This window comes from Mustela erminea, chromosome 6 (assembly GCF_009829155.1).
Source record: "Mustela erminea isolate mMusErm1 chromosome 6, mMusErm1.Pri, whole genome shotgun sequence".
Lineage (NCBI taxonomy): Eukaryota > Metazoa > Chordata > Mammalia > Carnivora > Mustelidae > Mustela > Mustela erminea.
The window spans coordinates 75213913-75235975 of NC_045619.1; the positions used below are offsets into that span (position 1 = coordinate 75213913).

At 37.0% G+C, this 22063-nt stretch overlaps 1 long non-coding RNA gene across 1 annotated transcript; it reads right to left on the reverse strand.

Annotated features, from left to right (window-relative positions):
• Window positions 1-216: 216 nt before the first annotated feature.
• LOC116592391 lies at window positions 217-21754 on the reverse strand. Its single transcript, XR_004286476.1, has 3 exons — window positions 21676-21754; window positions 16947-16949; window positions 217-227 (listed from the first exon to the last, which is right to left on the reverse strand). It is a non-coding gene; the product is annotated as an uncharacterized LOC116592391 (long non-coding RNA).
• Between the last annotated feature and the right edge of the window lie 309 nt (window positions 21755-22063).

The following is a 22063-nucleotide window of genomic DNA, read 5'->3' on the forward strand; positions in this document are numbered from 1 at the left end:
TACCTCATCCGTCAAGTGGTGTACTTGACGGATGAGGTAAATGAACTTTGTCTTATACTTTGTATAAGCAGTTCTTGAGACAATAGCTACATCCGTGGAAAATTTGCCCCATCAGACCCAACAAACTATTCCACCCCAGGCTAAGTTGGAAATAACAGCATTAATGGGGAGCCTGGGTGGCTCAGTCAGTTAAGTGTCCAATTCTTGATTCTGGCTCAGGTTATGAGCTCAGGGCCGTGGGGTGGAGCCCCGTGCTGGGCTCTGAGGTCAGCGAGGAGTCTGCTTGTCCCTCTCTCTCTACTCCTCCCCCACGTAATGCTCTCTCTTGCTCTCTCTCTCTCTCTCTCAAATAAGTGAATAGAACCTTAAAAGAAAAAAAAGGAAAAAAAATAACAGCATTACCACTTGCTACCTTCAAAATGTCCTTGGGAAATTGAAGAAAACAGATTGTTATCACTTCACCTACATGCATAGCTGTGTAATCACTCTGCCCACTTGACCTGCTCTATGAAAGTACAGCTTAAAAAATAATCATAGAAGAGCAAAGAATTAATTAACTAATTATGGAAAAATGGCAGCTCAGGGAAGACATGATGATGAGTGGCCAAAGAGTGTTCTCTGAGTACCTGCCTTTTCTCTGACCTGCTAACCATTTGAAGATGATTTCCTCAAGGTGATTCAAATCTGCAGATAATTCAAATTACTTCAGACATTAAAACAATATTACCATCTTTAGCTTGAAGTCATCTTTGTGACTAAAGATCAGTATCTCACTAATCTTATAAATATCACCTTTTCACTGGTTAAGGAACATAGAAAAATATCACTTTTAAAATCTTACAAATAATACAAAATTAAGATATGTCATGAATAAGTGTCCAGAAACATTAAACCCAGTATTTCAGTCAAGTAACATTTTTATAAGGGATCTTGGATTATTATTTAGGTAAACCTATTCTCAAGCAAAAAAAACCATACAAACAAACAAACACCTTTAAGATTTTATTTATTTGAGAGAGAGAGCACATACAAGCAGGGGGAGGGGGGAGGGGCAAAGGGAGAGGAAGAAGCAAACTCCCTACTAAGCAGGGAACGCCATGTGAGCCTCCTCAATCCCAGAACCCTTAAGATCATGACCTAAGCCAAAGGCAGAATAACCAACTGAGTCACCCAGGTGCTCCCGAAGCAAAAATTTTTCCCTGTGTTTGATAAATAAATTTTACACTCAAGAGAACACTTAGAATACAGAATATACTTTTCATTTCAGAATTTCACAGTTAATATTTTTTTCTTGATTTAAATTCAATTAGCCAATATATAGTACATACTTAGTTTTCAATGTAGTGTTCTGTGATTTATCAGTTGTGTATAATACCCAGTGCTCATCCCATCACATGACCTCCTTAATACTCATCACACCCAATTGCACCACACCCTATCCCCATCCCCTCCAGCAACCCTCCATTTATTTCCTATAGTTAAGAGTCTCTCATGGTCTGTCTCCCTCTCTGATGACTTCCCAGTCAGTTTTCCCTCCCTTCCCCTGTGATCCTCTGTGCTGTTTCTTATATTCCACATGAGTGAAACCATGTGATAATTGTCTTTCTCTGACTGACTTCCTTCCCTCCAGTTCCATCCACATCAATGTAAATAGTAGGTATTCATCCTTTCTGATGAGTAATATTCCATCGTATATATGAACCACATTTCTTTATCCATTTACCAACTGTTGAAAAGCATCTCGGCTCCTTCCACAGCTTGACTATTGCGGACATTGCTGCTATGAACATTGAGGGGCAGGTGTCCCTTCAGATCACTGTATTTATATCTTTGGGGTAAATACCTAGTAGTGCAATTTCTGCGCCATAGGATAGCTCTGTTTTTAACTTCTTGAGGAAACGCCACACTGTTTTCAGAGTGGCTGCACCAGCTTGCTGTCCCACCAAAAGTCACACTTAATATTTAAACACACAGAAGAACATATTTCAAATTCCATGTTGAAAGTCTCAGGTTGGTTTGGATAAATTTGGTTTTCCATTATCACAGGGTAATTTGACTCATACTTTGCCTAGCCCTTAAAGAGACACCCTAAACTTGGGGGAAGGGGAGGGTTGGATCAGGAAAGTGATCAAAGTGGGGTTAGTTTTTTTATTACGATGGAATCTTCTATTTTTTAAATAGTATTTCAGTTACTTATTACCATGTAACAAGCCAGTCCAAAACTCAACCACTCAAAACAACAGTTGGTTGTACTAGTTTTCATGCTTCTGTGTGTCCCACTGTTCGGGGAGGCCTCAGCCGGGCAGTTTTGTTCCATGTAGTGTCACTTTGGGTCATGCACAGGGAGCGCATTCAGCTAGAGGCCGGCCGGCCTGGAAAATCCAAGAAGGCTTCATTACCATGCCTGGCAGCTCAGTGCCCTTCCTCCGTGCGGCGGCTCTGTGGTTTTTCCTCATTCAGTCGTCTAGCCCAAACTGCACAGCATGGTGACTGGCTTTCCTACAGCCAAAGCGGAAGCTGCCAGGGCCTTGCAAGGCTAGGCCTAGACTGGCACAGTATCACTTGCACTGGTTTCTGTTTGCAAAAGCAAGTCCTGAGGACTGCCCAGGTTCAAAGGAAGCAGGGGAGGTAGCTGAGCGACATAAAGGGTGGAGCGGCCCGCACGTACTGGAAGGGAAGGAATTGACAGCAGTTATCTTTGGGGACTACCCACTCAAAACAGTCAGTTCAGATAAGGCTTAAACAGCCATCTTACTCCTTTTTAGAAAAAACAAACACTGATCTAGTTTTTTCACCACTTTAAATTTGTTTTGTTTGAAAAAAATAAATCTATATAAGGAATCGGAAATCTCATAGCCTACTTGTAACAAACAGGAACACAGTAGTAAGCAAGGATTTGTCTTCAAGAAGGACTTTGAGGGGCACCTGGGTGACTCAGTTGGTTAAGCATCCGACTCTTAATTTCAGCTCCGGTGTCGATCACAGGATGGTGAGATCGAGTCCCACGTCAGGCTCTGCACTGGAGGAGAAAAAAAAAAAAAGAAAGAAGAAGAAGAAGAATGCCTTTGCTAACTACATAGTAAATAGGTAGAGAAAGAAATATAGGAAATATGAAGAATATGTTTCCTGCTTTCAGGCATCTTTGCTTAATACGAGATCAGCATCACCTTATCACATCAAAAAAATATGAAAGAGCCAGAAATAAACAGTGACTTGTTGGGGCTCCTGGGTGGCTCAGTGGGTTAAGCCGCTGCCTTCAGCTCAGGTCATGATCTCAGGGTCCTGGGATCGAGTTCCGCATCGGGCTCTCTGCTCAGCAGGGAGCCTGCTTCTCTCTCTCTCTCTCTGCCTGCCTCTCCGTCTGCTTGTGATCTCTCTCTGTCAAATAAATAAATAAAATCTTTAAAAAACAATAATAAAAAAAAAACAGTGACTTGTCGTGTGATCATGTGGTATAGGCCAATATAACTGATGTTCAAGGGCAGACATATTAATGAGAAAAAATAACCATTAAAACTTCCCTGGAAAAATGGGACTTGAAAAGAAGACAGAGCAATATAGGGGAGGGTGGAAATATGAGCAACTCTAAAAGTAAAAATAAATATCGCATAAGTTTTTGGGTAGTGAGAAGACCCAAAAACTCAGAGAGGAAGTGTGGAAATTTAGATAGACAGAGTGAGGTTATCTGAAAAGATCTTGTAATTAGAGGATATATAAAAGGATAGGAAGCTAAAGTTATCTAATCCTGCCCTGTCCAAGAGAGTAGCTTCAAGTCACAAGTGGCTAAAGCTAATTAATATTAAATAAAATTTAAAATGTATTTCCTCAGTTGCATTAGCTCCATTTCAAAAGCTCAGTGGCCACATCTATTGGTTAGTGCAAATGTTAGAACATTTCCTTCGTACCACAGGAGTCTATGGGACAGTGTTAACAACATATTGTATTTCCTCGTATTTCTGAAATCCTTTCAACTTTTAGTTTCCTTCTGCCGTTGTCGATAGTTCAGTTTACTATCTATCCTCTTTTACCCAGGATGACCCAGCCCTCTCCCACCTTGTCTCCCTATTTCCAGTCATGCCGCATTCTGAAGCTAAAATGCACTTTATAAAACATTAATCTGGTCCAGTGAAATTCCTACCCAAACCACTCGTGCCATTCTCTTTGCCTGGAATGTTCCTCTGTGCCTCTTCCCTTAGCTCACACTTAGTCTGAAAAAGCTAAGTGAGATGTCACTTCCTCAACCAGGCCTTTTCAAATAACTCTGAGTGTCAGTATTCTTATCTTTAAAATGACACTTTGATCTATGATACATGGTTGGTGAAAATCAAAGATAATGTATATAATGTAGTGCTCAGCCCTCAAAATGAACATACTGATAATGCTTGTGGTGATGATAATAATTTGGTGCTGATGGTTTAAAGCTCTCTAGTTCTATTTTCTCACGTCAGCTACCCAGAGTAGCATTCCAAAAGGTGCCTCCCATCTGTCCAGTAATAATTTAAATTTACTTACATAGCTCATATGATTAATGGGGATCCACACTCACTATAATTCAAACATGTGGCCTTTCCTGGACCATCCTAACCCACTATGCTCTTCTCCTCCTTGAAGTTTTTTATTATATATACACATACATCTTCTTAACTTCATCTTTACTTGGTCAAACTCTTATTCATCCCTCATGGCCTGTCTGAAATGCCACTTCCTCATGGAAGTATCCTCATGGAAATACCTTTGTACTGCTTTTAGATAACTATTCTAGGGGTGACTGGGTGGCTCAGTTGGTTGAGCATCAGCTCTTAGTTTCAGCTCCGGTCATGATCTCATGGGTCATGAGATTGAGCGCTGCATTGGGCTCTGCACTTAGGATAGAATCTGCTGAAGATTCTCTCCCTCCGCCCCTCCCCCCTGCTCTCTCTCAAATAAATAAATCTTAAAATAAATAAAGAATAAAGAAGTAAATATTCTAATAGGACTTTATGCATAGAGAACAAAGATGAAGTTTTAAGATTCTTTTATCTAATAAAGAAAATGGTAGTTTACATTTCTTCTAGAGTTACAGGGGTTTATTTGAATATGATTTTCTAATGATAACCAGTTAACATTAAGAACTCTCATAGAATAAACCTTACAACTCCTTGAAAAACAGATATGTTTAAAGGGAGTCTGTTGTTAGACTCTTACAAGGACATATTTTCATGGTTACTGAACACAGAACAGGTCTTACTTTTTATAAATGCTTTCAGCCTCCAAATTTAAAGTTTCTTCCAAGAGGCTTTTCACTAAATCTGCTAATTCAGAGAGTTTGATTTTTCAAGGCTGCAGGAAGAAATCCATTTGTAAGAATGAACCCAAAAGGGCAACCCTAAAGCGTTCTGAAACATATCAAAAGAATTTAAGGCAGCAAACCTTCTTATAAAAGGTCTATAAAACCTGAAATATTCTGCTCCTACAGGAGCTTCCCCAAATCCCCCAAGTAGGCTAGGTCATACCACCTTTACCTTTAACTATCACAATTAGAGTAATTATTGGGTGATAACTTGTTCAATACCTGTTTCTCCTGCTAGAGGCTGAGCTTCAAGAGCTTAAGCTGGCATCCACCTTCCCCACTGACTATCCTCTGCACCCAGCATGCAGACTTAAGTAAGACAGGTGCTGTGTGGCTGTGACTATTGAAAAGTGTCTACATTTGTCTTGATGTGTTGAGTTCAAGTAGAGAGCTGGGCTCCCTGGTGGAATGGCCAACAGGCATTTGGGGCTCTGGTGAGGAGACAGGATTGTCAGGTTGAAATCAATAGCTTAGAGTTAGCAATCCAAGCCAAGCATTTGCATAAACACTCCAGGGAAAAAGGAATAAAAGTTAAGAACCAAGTCTGATGAATCTCTGTCCTGTGGAAAAGTATACAGAAACAAAGGGTCCCACTAAAGAAACGGGTGGGAAAGAATCACTTGGACAGTAGGGGAGAAAATCCCCACGATCTAGATACTAAGGACAAAGAAGAAAAGGCTTTAAAGGGGAAAGAGGCCAGTGGGATTGCTGCAGCCCATGCTGCAGAGACCACAAGCCTGCCTTGTTTGTGGTCTCTATGACTTGTCTAACTCTTTCTTGGACAGTTACCAACATTACAGAACCCCTAAAGATTTGCAGTTACCATTCCAGGTCTCTCTCAGATTCTTCTGCGGAAATGCCCCTGGCAGGTCCCACCTAGCCCCACTTTACTACCTTGGGTGTGGAGCCCTCTGTTCTCCAGAAACCATGCTTGCCAAAAACAGGTCTCCAGCCAGCAACTACTTCACGCAGGAACACTTCTGCAGGCATTTTGTGGCCACGAAGTGTGAAGAATTAATGCCTCATTTCCAAACCTGATTTAGATCGCTCCTTGGGCAGGGCACATAAGTATTAATTAATATGTGGTCAGAGTCGACTCTGGTTTCTTTCCTGCTTGGACAATTAAAATGTGCAGCCATGCAAAAGAATAAAAGTTTGTTGGAAACTAGAGAGACATACACAGAGAAAAGAAGGTAAATGTTGAGTGTCTAATAATTTGGCAAAATTAATGTTCTTCAGGGGATAGCCCAGCCTTTGGGTACATCTGAAAATAGCTATTTGAATGTGAAAATGCTAAAATTTTGCAGGCCCTGTCTCTAACTAGCCAAGAGATTCAGGCAGAACTTTGTAAGTCAAAAACTGTTTTTCATAACCATGATAATTGCTGTTAAATTTACCATGATTTGTCACAGTAGATGGAGTATTTCTATTCATGCTCAAATAATTAAATCATTGTTTCTCAAGTGAGTCCCTTGGAATATTGGTGGGTTTATAGAAATAAATTCAGTTTTGGCGGTGCGGGTAGGGGTTGTTTTTGTTTTTCTGGTTTTTAGATGTTGAGGAAAGTTTACACAGTCACCCAGAGCAGTAACTTTGGTTTAGAAGAAAGGACCTCTGTTATTTATTCTTACAAAATCTGTTGAGGTTTAGTATCTGCTTTAATAAAAGGCCAATTTATGGTCTTTTATTAAGCTCTCCTTTAGTTAAAATTCACCCACCGACAGCTGTCCAAGGAACAATTATCTTTAAGATTCAATATCATAAATCTTTCTATTTTTGTCTGTGGATGTTGAGAGATCAAATCCCCATAGAAGATACTTTTGCTAAATAGCACTGATGTTGCCAATGAAAGCCACTGTAGGAAATTCTTCTGTTGAAGACAGAATGTTTTATTGACTGAAGCCAAATTTTTGTATTATGTGGTCTTATTTTGCAAAAATAGTGAAAGAAAATAAAACATTTAGTCTATTTAAGTCAAAACAGCTTATTTACATGGCCTCACCATGTCTCCAGACTTTCCAAAGCTGATCTAGTCAGTGTGTATGACTAAAAGTTATCTTTGGTGAATTAGGAAACTTAAAGTCCTACATTTGACACTGCAATAGTTTTCTAATGGAGTATTAAGAAATTTAGCCTTAAACACACTATTTTGTTGTGTTAAAAATTCAATTTTTTTATAAACTCAGTGTTCATGGGTATTTTTAAATTTTTTAAAAAGATTTTATTTATTTATTTGACAGACAGAGATCACAAGTAGGCAGAGAGGCAGGCAGAAAGAAAAAGGGGAAGCAGGCTCCCTGCTGAGCAGCGAGCCCTATGCGGGGCTCCATCCAAGGATCCTGGGATCATGACCTGAGCCGAAGGCAGAGGCTTTAACCTGCTGAGCCACCCAGGCACCCTTTCAAAGGTATTTTTTAAATAATCAAATAGAATTCAACTTTTTAAATTAATTTTCCGAAATAGAAAAACGACCAACAACCCAATGGAAAATAAAAGACAGAGGAATTCGTTCACAGAAATGCAAATAGCCCCAAAATACATGAAATGGGGGATCCTGGCCGGCTCAGTTGGTTGAGCAAGTGACTCTTGATCTCAGAGTCATGAGTTCAGCATTAGGCATAGAAATTACTTTAAAAATATATGAAATGATGCTTAATCTCACTTAAAATTTTAAAAAGCAATTTTGCAGTAGATGAAGATACCATTTTTCCCAGTAGGTAAGTGTTACATGAGACTGTAAGAGTCACGTTCATACATTGCTCCTAGATGTGTAAAATTGTATACCCTTACAAAGAACAATCTGGTAATATTTATCAAAGTTATAAACAGTTCTGTTGGATATCCATTTAAAATGAAGTTTCACCCATATCTTATACCATATACAAAAATTCACTCCAAATATGTCATAAACCTCAATGTAAAGTCTAAAATTATAAAACTTAGAGAAGAAAATATAGGAGAAAAATTTTATGACCTTGGGATAGGCAAATATTTCATGCATATGAAACCAAAAGAATGATTCAAAAAAGAACAAATTGACACATTGAACTTCATCAAAATTAAAATTTTCTATTGTTTTAAAAAAATATTGTACAGAAAATTAAAAAAAACAAAAGCACCTGCTAAAGGAAATATTTTGCAAAAGATGTATCTGACCAATGACTTGTGTCTGGTGTATATAAAGAATACTCAAGGGGCTCCTGCATGGTTCTGTCAGTTATGCATCTGACTCTTGATTTCAGCTCAGGTCATGATCTCTGGGTTATGAGAATGATCCCCAGCTCAGGCTCGGCTGGGCATGGGGCTTGCTTAAGATTCTATCTCTCCTTCTCCTTCTGTTCTTCCCTCCCTGCCTCCTTATCTAAAGAAAAAGAAAGAAAAAAAAAAAAAGACTACTCAAAACTCAGTAAGAAAACTAACAACTTTACCAAAGAAGATCTACAAATAACAAATACATGAAAAATGCTCAACACCATTAACTATTAGAAAAGTATAGATTAAAACCACAATGAAATAGCACTACATATTTATTAGGATGGCTGAAATTAGAGATTGACCATATCAAATGTTGACAAGGATCTGGAGCACCCAGAACTCTCATATACTGCTGGTGGGGATATGAAGTGACAAAGCCACTTTGGAAAACAGTTTGGCAGTTTCTTAAAAGTTATATATACTCTGACCATATGACCCAGCTGTTCTACTAGTGGGTATTTTCCCAAGATAAATAAAGCATGTATCAGTATAAAGATGTATATGTGGTGATTCATACCAGTTTTATTTGTAAGAGCCAAAAATCAGAAACAAAAGATGGATGGATAAACAAATCACGATATATCTACACAATGAAATACTAGTCTACAAAAATGAAATGAACAAATACACCTTGTCTTCCATTTCAGATCTCACCCAAGAGTTCTTCTATATCCATAAGACTTATTTTCAGTCTAAGATGAATAATTTTCAGTAGTTCTGTTGAACATCCATTTCTCATGCAAGTATTTCTATAATTATCCTGTTTCAGTTATAATATAGTAGGACGTTAATTGTATTGCCATATCTGTTATAACAGAGGTATTTTTTACAGATAATTATGCTGGAGCCATTCTTAGCCATTCTGAAGTTTTTGTTTCAGATTGCCCATAGGAAGGAAATTCTTTCTCCCAAGTAGTTCTTACTTTAATACTGCTCTGGATTTGGGAGGGTTTTTTGAAATTTTGGTCTCTTTGAAATTTTGTTCAATGGCAGAATATTTTCTTTGGCTACAAAGAAAGTGGTAGTTAAAAATTATTCATGGTATCTGTTTGTTAGCTGATAGCACACGTAATAAAACAAAAATTTTAAATAATTATATTGATAAAAACAACAGCTTGGATGAATCTCAAAATAATTATGCTTAGTAAAAAAAAGTCAGACAAAAATAGTACATACTATGTGATTCCATTTGTATAACATTTTAGAAAATGTAAACTAACCCTAGTGAAATACAGCAGATCATTACCTAGAAATCAAGAGGTAGGATAGGGATAAGAGAGGCAAGAAGGAAAGATTACAAAGGGGCACAAAGAAATTTGGGGTGGTGCTAGATATGTTTGTAATCTTGATTGTGGTAATGATTTCATAGTAATATACATATCTCAAAACTTATCAAATTGAACATTCTAATTATGTGAAGTTTATTGTATGTCAATCATATTTTATTTTATTTTTTTATATTTTAAAGATTTTATTTATTTATTTGACAGAGAGAGATCACAAGTAGGCAGAGAGGCAGACAGAGAGAGAGGAGGAAGCAGTCCCGATGCGGGACTCGATCCCAGGACCCTGAGATCATGACCCGAGCCGAAGGCAGCGGCTTAACCCACTGAGCCACCCAGGTACCCCTGTCAATCATATTTTAATAAAGCTGTCTTAAAAATGCACATACCATTTGGCTTGATAATTTCAATTCAGGAATTTTTTTCCTTAGAAATATTTGCAAGTGTGTAAAATTATATTTGCCCACAATTATTTACTGCACCACAATTAATAATAGCAAAGAATTAGAATATTCATCAGTAGGGAACTTGATAAATAAATTGTACTTCACAAATGAATATTAGGCAGGCATGATAAAAAATATCTAATATATTGAGTAATAAAAAGCAGGTGCTGAACAATGTATATCATGCTAACTTTTGTATTTAAAAAATTAAGCATGTGTTTTTATATTTGCATGTATGTATACATATATTTATATTTTTAAAAATTCCTAGGAGAGAGGGGCGCCTGGGTGGCTCAGTGGGTTAAGCCCCTGCCTTTGGCTCAGTTTGTGATCCCAGGGTCCTGGGATCGAGCCCGGCGTCAGGCTCCCTGCTCAGAGTGGAACCTGCTTCTCCCCTCCCACTCCCCCTGCTTGTCTTCCCTCTCTCATGGTCTCTCTCTGTCAAATAAATAAATAAAATCTTAAAAAAAAAATACCTAGGAGAGGGTCCAGATAAAATTGATACTAGTCATTTGTGCCTAGTCCAGAATGTGGATGGTTTGGAGACAGAAGTACGAAAGAGACAAGAAGATTTAGACCTCTTAACAACTCAGTAAAATGGAGAAAGACTTTATGGCATCAGGAAATTACATCCTCCAAGGCTTAAATATAGTAATGGCTATTATATGACCTTGTCACTCAATTAAAGGAAGACAGCTTTTAGCCACAAATCTTTACTGTGAAACACATGTTTAGCTAAAACTTCTGATTCTTTAAATATTTAGTAAATATTTCTTAGATCTTTGGGAATATTGTAACAATTCAACTGTACCAACTATTACTCATTTTCCACTCTTAGCTGACATCCTTTCCAACTCTGCTGACCACAGACGAACCACAAAAGCAAGTTGCTTGGGTTATGTGCTCTCTAATTTCCCTTCTAGCCATTCCTTTCTTTCTGCCTCCTCCTGTTTGATTTTCATAAATAATTACTGCTACACTTTGCCACAGGAATTTTAGTGGCCTGTATTTTGGGTGCAGTAGTAGTTCTTCATAACATAGTGAATAATAACACTGTGATTCCTATTCATTCTATCTGGTATTTATAAGGTTGTGAAGCTTTATGTAGCTCTCTTATGAACTTTTTAAAATTATTGCAAGTAAACTCACATTTATCCTAATAATGTCAAGAGACAGACAACAAAGATTAACATTTTAATTTGTGTACTAGTTGATTCCCTGTGTACTTTGGGACGACTTACCTTTATCAGGGTGCCATGAAAACCATTTTTCATTAAATCTTAGGTTTTCTTTTTTATGGTGGTAGTGGTGATTGATGTGCTGATTTTAAGAAGCATTTGTAGTGTAATTCATTGTATGAGCTGGGCAGTTAATTGTTATCATTATTAAGAGTAACAGCTACATTGGGTTTTAAAAATAAAAAAATACATTCTGGTATGTTTTCCTTCTTGAAAAAGTGCTAACATTTAAAGAACTGCAAATTGGAAGGACAGAGTTTTCATATTCTTTTCAAGGGACTTCTTCCTGTTATGTTGTTCTTATGATAGCTGTTGCCCCAAATAGCAGGATATTGTGTCATCTCAATAATGGGAATGTTAGATGTTTCTTTGGTGTGAGTCCCTTTTCCCAATCCTGCTTTTTGTCATTTAACTTGTACCTCTAGGACTCTAGCATTTACAAGTAAATGCTGAAATTTCTGATGGTTATTTAATAACCATGTAAAAGGTCCACACCAATAGATTTACTTGAAGAAGTAAACAGTGGCATGTGGGCCAATACCCATAATCAAACCAGTGGAAGAAAAAAAAAATGACTGCATCTGAAAGTTTAAAAAAGCCCTCTTTCTCTTCATTGAAACTGATCTCCACACTGCCCTTCATAACTGCAAAAACAAAAGATTTCACCCAAAACAAAATGGTCCACAAAAAAATTATGAAACCAGCCTTCCAGCAACTCTGCTTATCAAACATCTGAGAGTGAGTCAAGACATTTGAATGCTGAGCCCGGGGCCTGGCACACAGTTATTTACAGTTACTAATGGGAGATCTCTCTCTCTCTCTTTTTCTTTTTAATGTGGAAGAAAACCAAAAAATCAGAAAGCACCTGGCAGAATTAACCAGGAGACAGTATGATATTTAAAATCCAAAGTTTTCAAACTCTAGATTTCTTTTTTTTTTTAAACTCTAGATTTCTAACCATAAAGGTATTCTGTTTTGCCTTGTACATATGTATCACAGACTACTGGACAGCATTCCAGACCATATTCATTAAGCATTTCAGAGTCTTGAATGATACTGTATCAGAGTACCCGCTAGGCAACGAAAGCCCATGTTAAAGCATATTAAATAATGTTAATAATTAACATCATTTAATCCTCACCAAAACCTTGCAGAGTAGGTACTACTTAAAATGGGTATTAGTTATTCCTTTTATAAAGTACCAAAATTTTGCTTTAGGGAGGTATAGCGACTTATCTAGGTCATGTATCTAGAATATGTGCAGATGGCTTCAGCCGGATAACTCCAAATGTTAGATTCCTTTCACTGCACAACATTAACTTCTCTTCCCTCATAGTAATGTTCCTACTCTGAACTCCCATGGCATTTATTATTGCTCATTATCATTTAGCTGTGCTGATACTACATGTTCTATGTGTCATGTTATATTTCTTATCCTATAAATTTCCATTCTTATTTTTATTATGAGCTTACATGTCTTTTGTTTCTACTCTGTTTACATTTTTCTGACTTATCAAATTTAATGTTTAGCTTATTATTTATTATTTTGGTATTTAACTATTTAAAGCTATAAATTTCCCTCTAGCACTACTTTAGCTGCATCTCACAACTATTGATATATAGTAATTTGTTGTTCAAAACCAAATACATTAAAATTTCATTTTACATATATAAACAGTTGATTATTTAGGAGCCTATCTTTTTTTTCTCCAAAGGGATTTTGACACTTATATCATTGATTAATAATTTAATTGCAATGTTACCAGATAACATGGAGTATATGATAACAGTTAAGAGTTTCTGAAGATTTCTTTTATGGTCTTTTATGTGATCATTTCAAGAAGGTATCTGGATAGGCTCCTTAGTCTGTATTCTGCATCAAATCATAATGGAGATATAGAGAGTCTTCTTAGAAGGATTGCTTCTATCAGTTGAAAATGTCCCTATATCTGCTTTGATGGAAAGAGAGAGGCAGCAAACAGGAAGAACAACATCCAAACTAGAGTTTATGTTTTTGCAGTAAGTGAATGCCAGTTCAGATATGTAACTGTTCAAATATGAAATAAAAAGTAACAAATATGTAACATTATTGCTTCATAAATTAAACCAACAGATGTTAAAACAGGTCTGGAAGGCTCTGCTACAGTAGAATACCTCCTTTTAGAACACTAAATAAAACCAAACAAAAAGCAAACAACCAAACAGTGACCACTCCCAAAAGGTTTTGCTTTAAAAAGTTTATCTCTACTCTTCGGATTCAGACTCTTCTCTGTACCATAATAGGAATACAGACATTCGGCTCCAACTCTCTCACCAGCAGGTGGCATATGCCTCCCTGCAGGTGAGCACAAATAATCAGGAACCACATTATCTGCCAGAGCCTTCTCTTCTTGCTGTGACTGATGGATTCAGATTTTTAAATTACTGTGGGTTTCCTAAAGATATTTTCCCTCTGTTCTACTTAACGTCTTACTTGAGTCAAATAGAAATAAGATTCTGTTCCTAAAATAATAATGGCATTCTTTCTTCAATGTATCATGTTTCCCCAAACTTCCCCAAACTCTAGTCCATGTAACAAAATTTGTATTGGTTCAAGTTAATTTTAAGTTCTAAAGAAGAGATTAAATCTGTGATGAAATAATGTAAACTGACAAATTAACTGGTAGAAAATTTGAGTAAAAATTTTTGTAGGGTGTTTAGAGTAGAAGAGAGATTTTTAAATATGATAGCCAAGGACCTAAGAAAGAGTTAATGGATGGACTTCAAGGGACCCACGAAACCTATACAATTATGTACAAAACACTGTTTTGAGGAGTATTTTCTCTAAGGAGAGATATGGCTTTTTTTTTTTTAATGAAATTCTCCAGAGAATATAAACTAAAACAACAACAACAACAAAACAAACAAAAAAATCTGATGTAGTAGTATACATATTTTCTTTAAATTACTGGTAATCCTTACATAAACATAAATAGTAAGCACTTTCTACTCTTTCCTCTTGTACATTCCTTGTTCCTCCCTAAAATATATTTTTTAAATCTTTCACTAAATCATTTTATTTTAGAACCAAGTTAACTTAAGAAACATGAAGTATTTAACATTTTTTCAACCTTGTATAGATATCATTGATACCTCATGTAACAAATATGTAGTCTAACTTTTTAGACTAATGTTAAATTTAGCCATCTCTGAATTTCCAAGCACACAGCATTTAATTAAAGGTCTTTTCCCCGTTTTATTTAAATAGTCTTCTTATTTTTTACTCTCTCACACTGAGTGAAAATCTTGACTAAAAATAAGATTTTATAAACCACTGAGGACAAAAAAGACCCTCAACAAGGCACCTGGGTGGCTCAGTGGGTTCAGCCTCTGCCTTCCGCTCAGGTCATGATCTCAGGGGCCTGGGATCAAGGCTCGCATCGGGCTCTCTGCTCAGCGGGGAGCTTGCTTTCCCCCCTCTCTCTGCCTGTCTCTCTGCCTGCCTGTGATCTCTCTGTCAAATAAATTAAATTAAATTAAATTAAATTTTAAAAAGACCCTCAACAGAAAACCCCCAGAAAATACCATGTAAGAAAATTTACATTTAAAGTGGGAAAGAGCCAATCTAGTACTTAGGGAAGTAATTCAATGTACTCCTAAATGATACATTTTTTTTTTTTTTTTTTTTTTTTTTTTACTGTTATAGGAGACAGGTTCCTTGTAGGTTTAATCTAGATGTGGGAAAGAAATTCCAAGGCTCATATTCAAAAAGGGAAGAATGAAGAAGTCCTTGTTGTTGGCAAAACTGACAAAACCTCTCCCTGACCCCACATATCTCTCTCCCTCAGAGGAAGGTTTAAGTCAACAAATCCTCTGGGTCAACTTACTTAATTGTAAGCAACCAAGGCTGGCTTTGATTAAACAGAAAATTAACTAATTAATTGATTAATTGATTAATTGGATAGTGCGTAGCTCCCAGGATCACTGTGAGCCCAAAAGAATGGATCTCAAAGGCAATGAAGTTAGAAATTGTGTCCATAAATCATATCTTACACTAGGTATAATTAAGTATACCATTACTTCTGCTAATGAATATTGGATGTTGCCCTTGCATTGTCTGGAACTAACATATGCTACTTGATACTACTCCTAGTCCCACCTGTTTCTGGAAAACTGACCTGCTTGCAGTACCATAGCCCCAGACTGTCACCTTTGCTACCATTGTCACCATTTCTTCCACCCCTACTGTCATATCTTCACCATTGCTTCTGCCACTTGCACTACAGCCACCACTAGTAAAAAGAAACAATTTTATTCCCTTTTAACTCGAACCTACTAAGCCAAGAAAAGGGGTCCTTTCTTTAGGTGCAAGAGAGGCTGAGAAGATTAGTATCCAGTTTATTAGCATTTATATTGAGAAATGGGCTATGTCACCCACCCAAACTCACAAAGTGAAGATAATCCAAACATAGAAAGGAATAATGGCACAGAGCAGCGAAAAAATATCCAGTGAGGTTCTTCTCCTATTAGAACTTCTAAATATTTATTTGTATGGTATGCCTACATGTGTGATTACATATAACACAGCATTACTATGCCTGCACATAAAATACATATTCATTCCCTCCTGAAGACTTATTGATTACTACATCCCATTTCAAGATCTCCAGAAGATACACATTCTTTTTCTTATTCCTATAAAATCCTATCTCAATTATCTTTAAAAGTACGGACTAACATAAAATACTATAAGAGAGAGAGAAAAAAAAGAAGAAAGTAAATGAAAATTAGTTTGTAGTGTGAATGTACACACATGACCCTGGAAGAAAAGTAATGTGGGTAGACCCTACTTTGTATCTATAACGAGCTGTAAGGCTAGAGTTGGCACTCCTGACCTCCATATCACACTAATCATCTCATATATTCATTCCCCTTTCCTTCAGTCAGTGCCTAATCTGGGTTGAATTCCTTGCCTATATTTTTGGCCTAAATCTTCATTTCTTAGAAACCATACTCTGGAAACCCTACCTCTATAATATTGCTTTTTATTCCATTTAATGGACATGGATGTATCAAAGACCTCCAGGGTTCTATCTGTATTCCTTTCTGTCCCCATTGTGTAGCAGCAAATCTATTTCCCTTTGAAACTCCAGCTAAATCACCCAAACCAACTGAGTATTTTTGCTTCTCATTAAGTGGCAATAGAACCCTAAAATTGCTAGGCAGCGATCTCAGCTTCCAACTCAATGGAACTATAATAGTATTTCCAGGGAAAGCATTCTTCCTAGGGTATGGTCAAACCTATAAATGAGAGGAACATAGAGTTACATACATAAGAAGCAAGTACTATGACTATGAGAAAATGTACCATTTGATGAATTCAGAGCATATAAGCCACCCTCTAGGAGAGCACAACAGCCTCAGCAAGAATCTAACTTCCAGCTAGCACTGTAACTGCATCTTCTATGGTTTTATAAGACAAACTGTTTCTCAATGTTAAGGTAAAGGGTAAACCCAAGAAATCCCATGAAAATGAGCCCATTGTACCACAAGTATTTCGAATATTAACTCACTGAATATCCTCAAAAGCCAAATAAGAAACATGGGTCCATCTGATAGTCATAGCATCTAATTCAACAGAAGGAACATTACTGTGTTGGCTAGTTTAAAGCATTTCTGCCTTGAATGCTAATATATTCAAACCTTCATCACTGTCATTGAATATCATATTTCATCCTTCTGTCCAAGGAACTTATCTTACAGTAAATTAAATAATAAAGTAAAGGCCAGAGAAACAGGGACAGGAATCGAATGTGAATGGATTTTTAGGTTTAACAGTAACAGCATTCAACTGTTTAGATCTTGGGCCTCTGTTGTCCTGAATGTTATGAAAGCCTCAAGAAAATTAAATGGTAACCTTGAGAGAGCATGGGAAGAGAATGCAATACATTGATTGAATTTACCCTAAGTTTGCAAGATTAAGTTTCCAGTACTGAGTAGAAGAGAGACCTGGGCAAAAATTTCAGTTATAGAAAACCTAAAGTTGTTTTGGAAACATGAGTTTTGTAGAATGACAAATTTGTTGCTTCTTTGAATTAGTAGCTTAGAATGTGATACTTTCTAACACACAATACTATCCCTATCATGCTCATTTATGTATTTAATCAGTTGCAAACACCAAATTTAAATGATCAGTAATAAAAAATCTCCTCTATATGCAAGAATGATACTTAACCCTCACTAGACTCTATTTATTTCTAGAAACAAGGGACCATGTCTTACTCACTTTTCTATTTATTCTTAGCACCTTTGATAGTACCCTAGCACAGAATGAATACTCAAAAACATTCAATGAATGAATAAAATGAGGAAGAAACACATTAGCAGAATGATTCTGTTCGTTGTACAACAGCAACAGTCATGAATTGTTCCACCCACTCCATTATCTTACGCACATACCTTTACTCCCTGAACACCGTTGACTAGAATTAAGAACACTTCTAAAATTAAAGTCAGTAGACTCCCTCCCCGCCCCCTCCAGTTCCTAAGTCACTCATTTGATAATAAGACTGAAATTTAGGCCAGAAAACATAACCCAATAGGCCACTAGGTAGAAAAAGCTAGTGTCACAAGTCCAGTGTTTTGAAATGATAGCCAGGTGACCCATAAATGCTGAATGAAGCCAGAGACTACCCACTTCATACCTTCCTTACAAAATGAAATGCCATTTCTCACTTCCTACTTTTATTTTTTTTTTTTTGTATTCAGTAGTACTGTGCAACTATGCCTAAAATTAGATGGAAAGAATGAGTCTTATTCCAAGACTTGCTTTTATTGCAAGATGGTGACTTTAAATAAAAAGTTTAATTCATTGTGCCCTTTTAAGTAGTTCCTACCAAGAAATTGCAGGAAATAACACAAGACATTCTCTTTATTTTGAAAGGCAGGAAATGTTAACACAGAGGGTTTATGTAGAGAATGTGCCTTTAAAAATATGTTTCCTACTGTATTCCATGTTATGACACTTGCTCCAGAGGACCCATGCATTTGACTCAAGGAACCTTAAAAAATAAGGAGGGAATTGAACTAAACTTAATTTTTAAATCAAAAGAGATATTTTTACATGAACATGTGTTTCTATAGTAACGCACTAAACAGGACTTAGGGAGACATTGTGTAAGTGCCATAGTGGTAGCTATAGATGACAAGGTATCATCACAAATAATAGACTCAAAATACTGAGTTCTCACCTACCTTAAAATACAAAGGGCTTTTTCCCCCAGAGTCTGTAAGCAACCTACAATTCTCCAGAATAAGGAGACACAGAACATTTAAGAATATGAGAAGTTGGTCTTTAGAGCTTTGCATTGTTCTATGTTTCAATGGTATAATTGAACTCAAGTACCACAGGATGTAAATATCAATCACTCCCCCACAACCTCCTTCTTCGTTTCCATTGGAAGTCATTAATTAACACATCTTGGAGATCTTTTATGACTCAGAATCTAAGGAGAGCCCTAAAAACTATTATTTGGTGGAAGGGCTAGGAAAATCCAACAGTTGTCATGGCAAGAAAGATTAGTAATCCATCCATTTGTGGGGAAAAAAAAAAACTTAAAAACTAAGTAATAAATGTAAGTCTTGCCATTAAAGCATTACAAATTTATGACAAGAATCAGCCTATCGTATTAGAAAACTGTTACTTCTCTAATCACAAAATTGCCATTTCAAAAGTATTCCTAAGGTATTGTAGGTGAATTTAAGTATGGGAGTATCTACATGAAACCCAAAATTCTAACATTTTTCTTCATAACAGGATCTTGAGAGAGAGATGAAAGAGCAGACCCATATTTAGGAGAGCTATTAAAATGGGAGATCTTCTGCTTAAAACTTGTAGGAACTCTTTTAATATTATCTATCAGATTACCCTTTGGTGCAAGTTCAATATTTATCTCTACTCTCATTTGGCTTGTATCATTTCTTTCATTTAAACTGCCTTCATTTAGCCTATGTCCTCAGGCTAAAATCTCATTATCCTCTTATCTCCCATCTCAAATGCAATCTCCTCCATATCTTCCCCAGTGGTTTTCTAAAGACTCAGACACAAGCACATTTTAGAAACATACTCTCAGCTCTCCAAACATTCTCCTTTTATACCTTACATAATAATTATCATGCTTCCTGTCTTGTATTTTAGTTATTTGGATAATGTCTTCAAGCCCTCTTTCAAATCAGGGGTTCTCAAACCTTACCACATGGATTAAGAATCACCAGGGTAACTTGTAAAAGATTCAGATTGTTACTTCCATAAATTCTGAGTTCAAAGGTCCATGGTGGAGGCCTTGGAATCTGTCCTTTCAACATGTTATCTATATTCTAAGTTTTATTCTCCTTGGTGCTCAAAAATGTTCCCTTTTCACCTATAGCCAAATCACTAGCTCCCTCTTTAAAACATTTTGGCTATATGTAAGTGGATTAGAAAATTTCCCTAGGTTCTGCATTCTACCATTTATCATTTTGGCCATATTTGAATATCAATAAAATCAAACAGTCTGAAGCAACAAATAAACCCTCATATCTCTGTGACTTAACACGACAAAGTTTTATATTTTCTTCATATCATATACCTGTGCGAATCAGGTATCCCACCTCTAGAGTTTAGGCACACCATATAAAACATTACCTACAAGTTATTTTTAATATGGACTATGTATCACTTCTCTTATTTCACTGGTTAGAATGAATTATCTGACCCCAAACTTACTGCAAGAGAGATGAGGAAATATAGGAGATTTTGCATGCATTAAGAGCCTTCGCACAAATTAGAATGTCAATTGCTTGGCTTTTAATAATATCCTACAGCAACTCAAACTCAAGATGTCCAAAGGAAGACTTACCAGCATAATGATAATTATGACAGCTATCATTCTTTGGGCACTTACTACATTTTTCTATTAAATGCAATGAAAGACTAACTTAATTATTTTTTTTTAAGTAGCCTCTACACCTAACATGGACGTGAACTCACAACCCTGAGATAAGAGACACACGCTCTACTGACTGAGGGGCTGGCACCCCAGGACTAAATTTTTACAAAACCAATGAGGCAGGTTTTATTAGCTACAACTTTTGAAAGGCATTGAAATATCAGAAGGCATGTTAATACAATTTGCCCTAAAACTGCTTGTAAGTTGTAGAGCCAGCTACCAAACAAAGCCTGTATCTCCAAAGCTTATTCTCTTAAAGCAAGGCTTTATATTTCCTTGAAAACCACTTATTCAAAGTAATTTTTATGAGCCACAAATATTCTTCCCCATTGATTGCAGAATACAGTCCAAATGTCTTAGCATTGCACATAAAGTCTATCCTGACTTATTTTTGTTAATCCTCTGGCCTACTCTATCATAATTGTACCTGTTTAAAAATTCTTTCAGCCATATTAACGATGCTCCTTTTCAAACTAGCCTGGATTTTTTTCTCACTTGGTCATTCTTCCTGCTATGCTTCTTATCTTATCTAGCTGACTCTCATCTATATGCCACGTCCTACCTTAGATATTGCACTTATGCAAAAATGTGAAGATATTTTTTAAAAAATTTATAAAAATTTAGGGAAAACCAATACTGTGAAAGAGAATCATTGAATTTGGTCATTAATACAACTAACATCTCCAGGAGAATAAATGAATGAGCAGAATACTACATTAAAACACATGGAGGCGAGAGGAGTCAAGATGGTGGAGGAGTAGCAGGCTGAGATGACATCAGGTTGCAGGAGTTCAGTTAGATAGTTATCAAACCATTCTGAACACCTACAAATCCAACAGGAGATCAAAGAGAAGAAGAGCAGCAATTCTAGAAACATAAAATTGATGACTTTCTGAAAGGTAGGACCTGCGGAGAAGTGAATCCGAAGCCACGGGGAAATAGGCAGTGGGGGGCCAGCTCCCGGCAAGCAGCAGAGCAATGGAGCATAAAATCGGAACTTTTAAAAGTCTGCTCCACTGAGGGACACCTCTCCAGAGGCTAAGTGGGGATGGTGCCCTCGCAGGGACAGTGAGGTCTCAGGACCTGTGGGGTCACTGAAAGATCCGGGGAAGCTGAATGTGGCAGAGCTCACAGGTTTCCCTGTAATTTTTTAATTACAGGGAAGCTGGCTACAGAAACAGAGTTGAGGAGTGAACTCTCAGCTCGGGGTTACCTTAAATTATGATCCGTGGCACAGTCAGACTACTGCTCTTTGAGCAGGGAGACTCTGTGGCAGATCTGGGGAGACTCACCTTCCTTCTCTGGACGCAGGAATCTGCTGGGTTTGGAGACTCCAAATGGGACTATGTACCAGAGACAGAAATGCTCAGTCACAGGCTGGGTGAGCTTGGAGCACAGCCAGAGGCCAGGGAGACAGGAGTGATTGAGCCCTTTTCTCTGAGGGTGCACTGAGGAGTGGGGCCCCAAGCTCTCAGTTCCTCTGGGCCAGAGATTGGGAGGCCACTATTTTCTTTTCTGTTCTTCAGAGCTCTACAGAAAGCTTTCA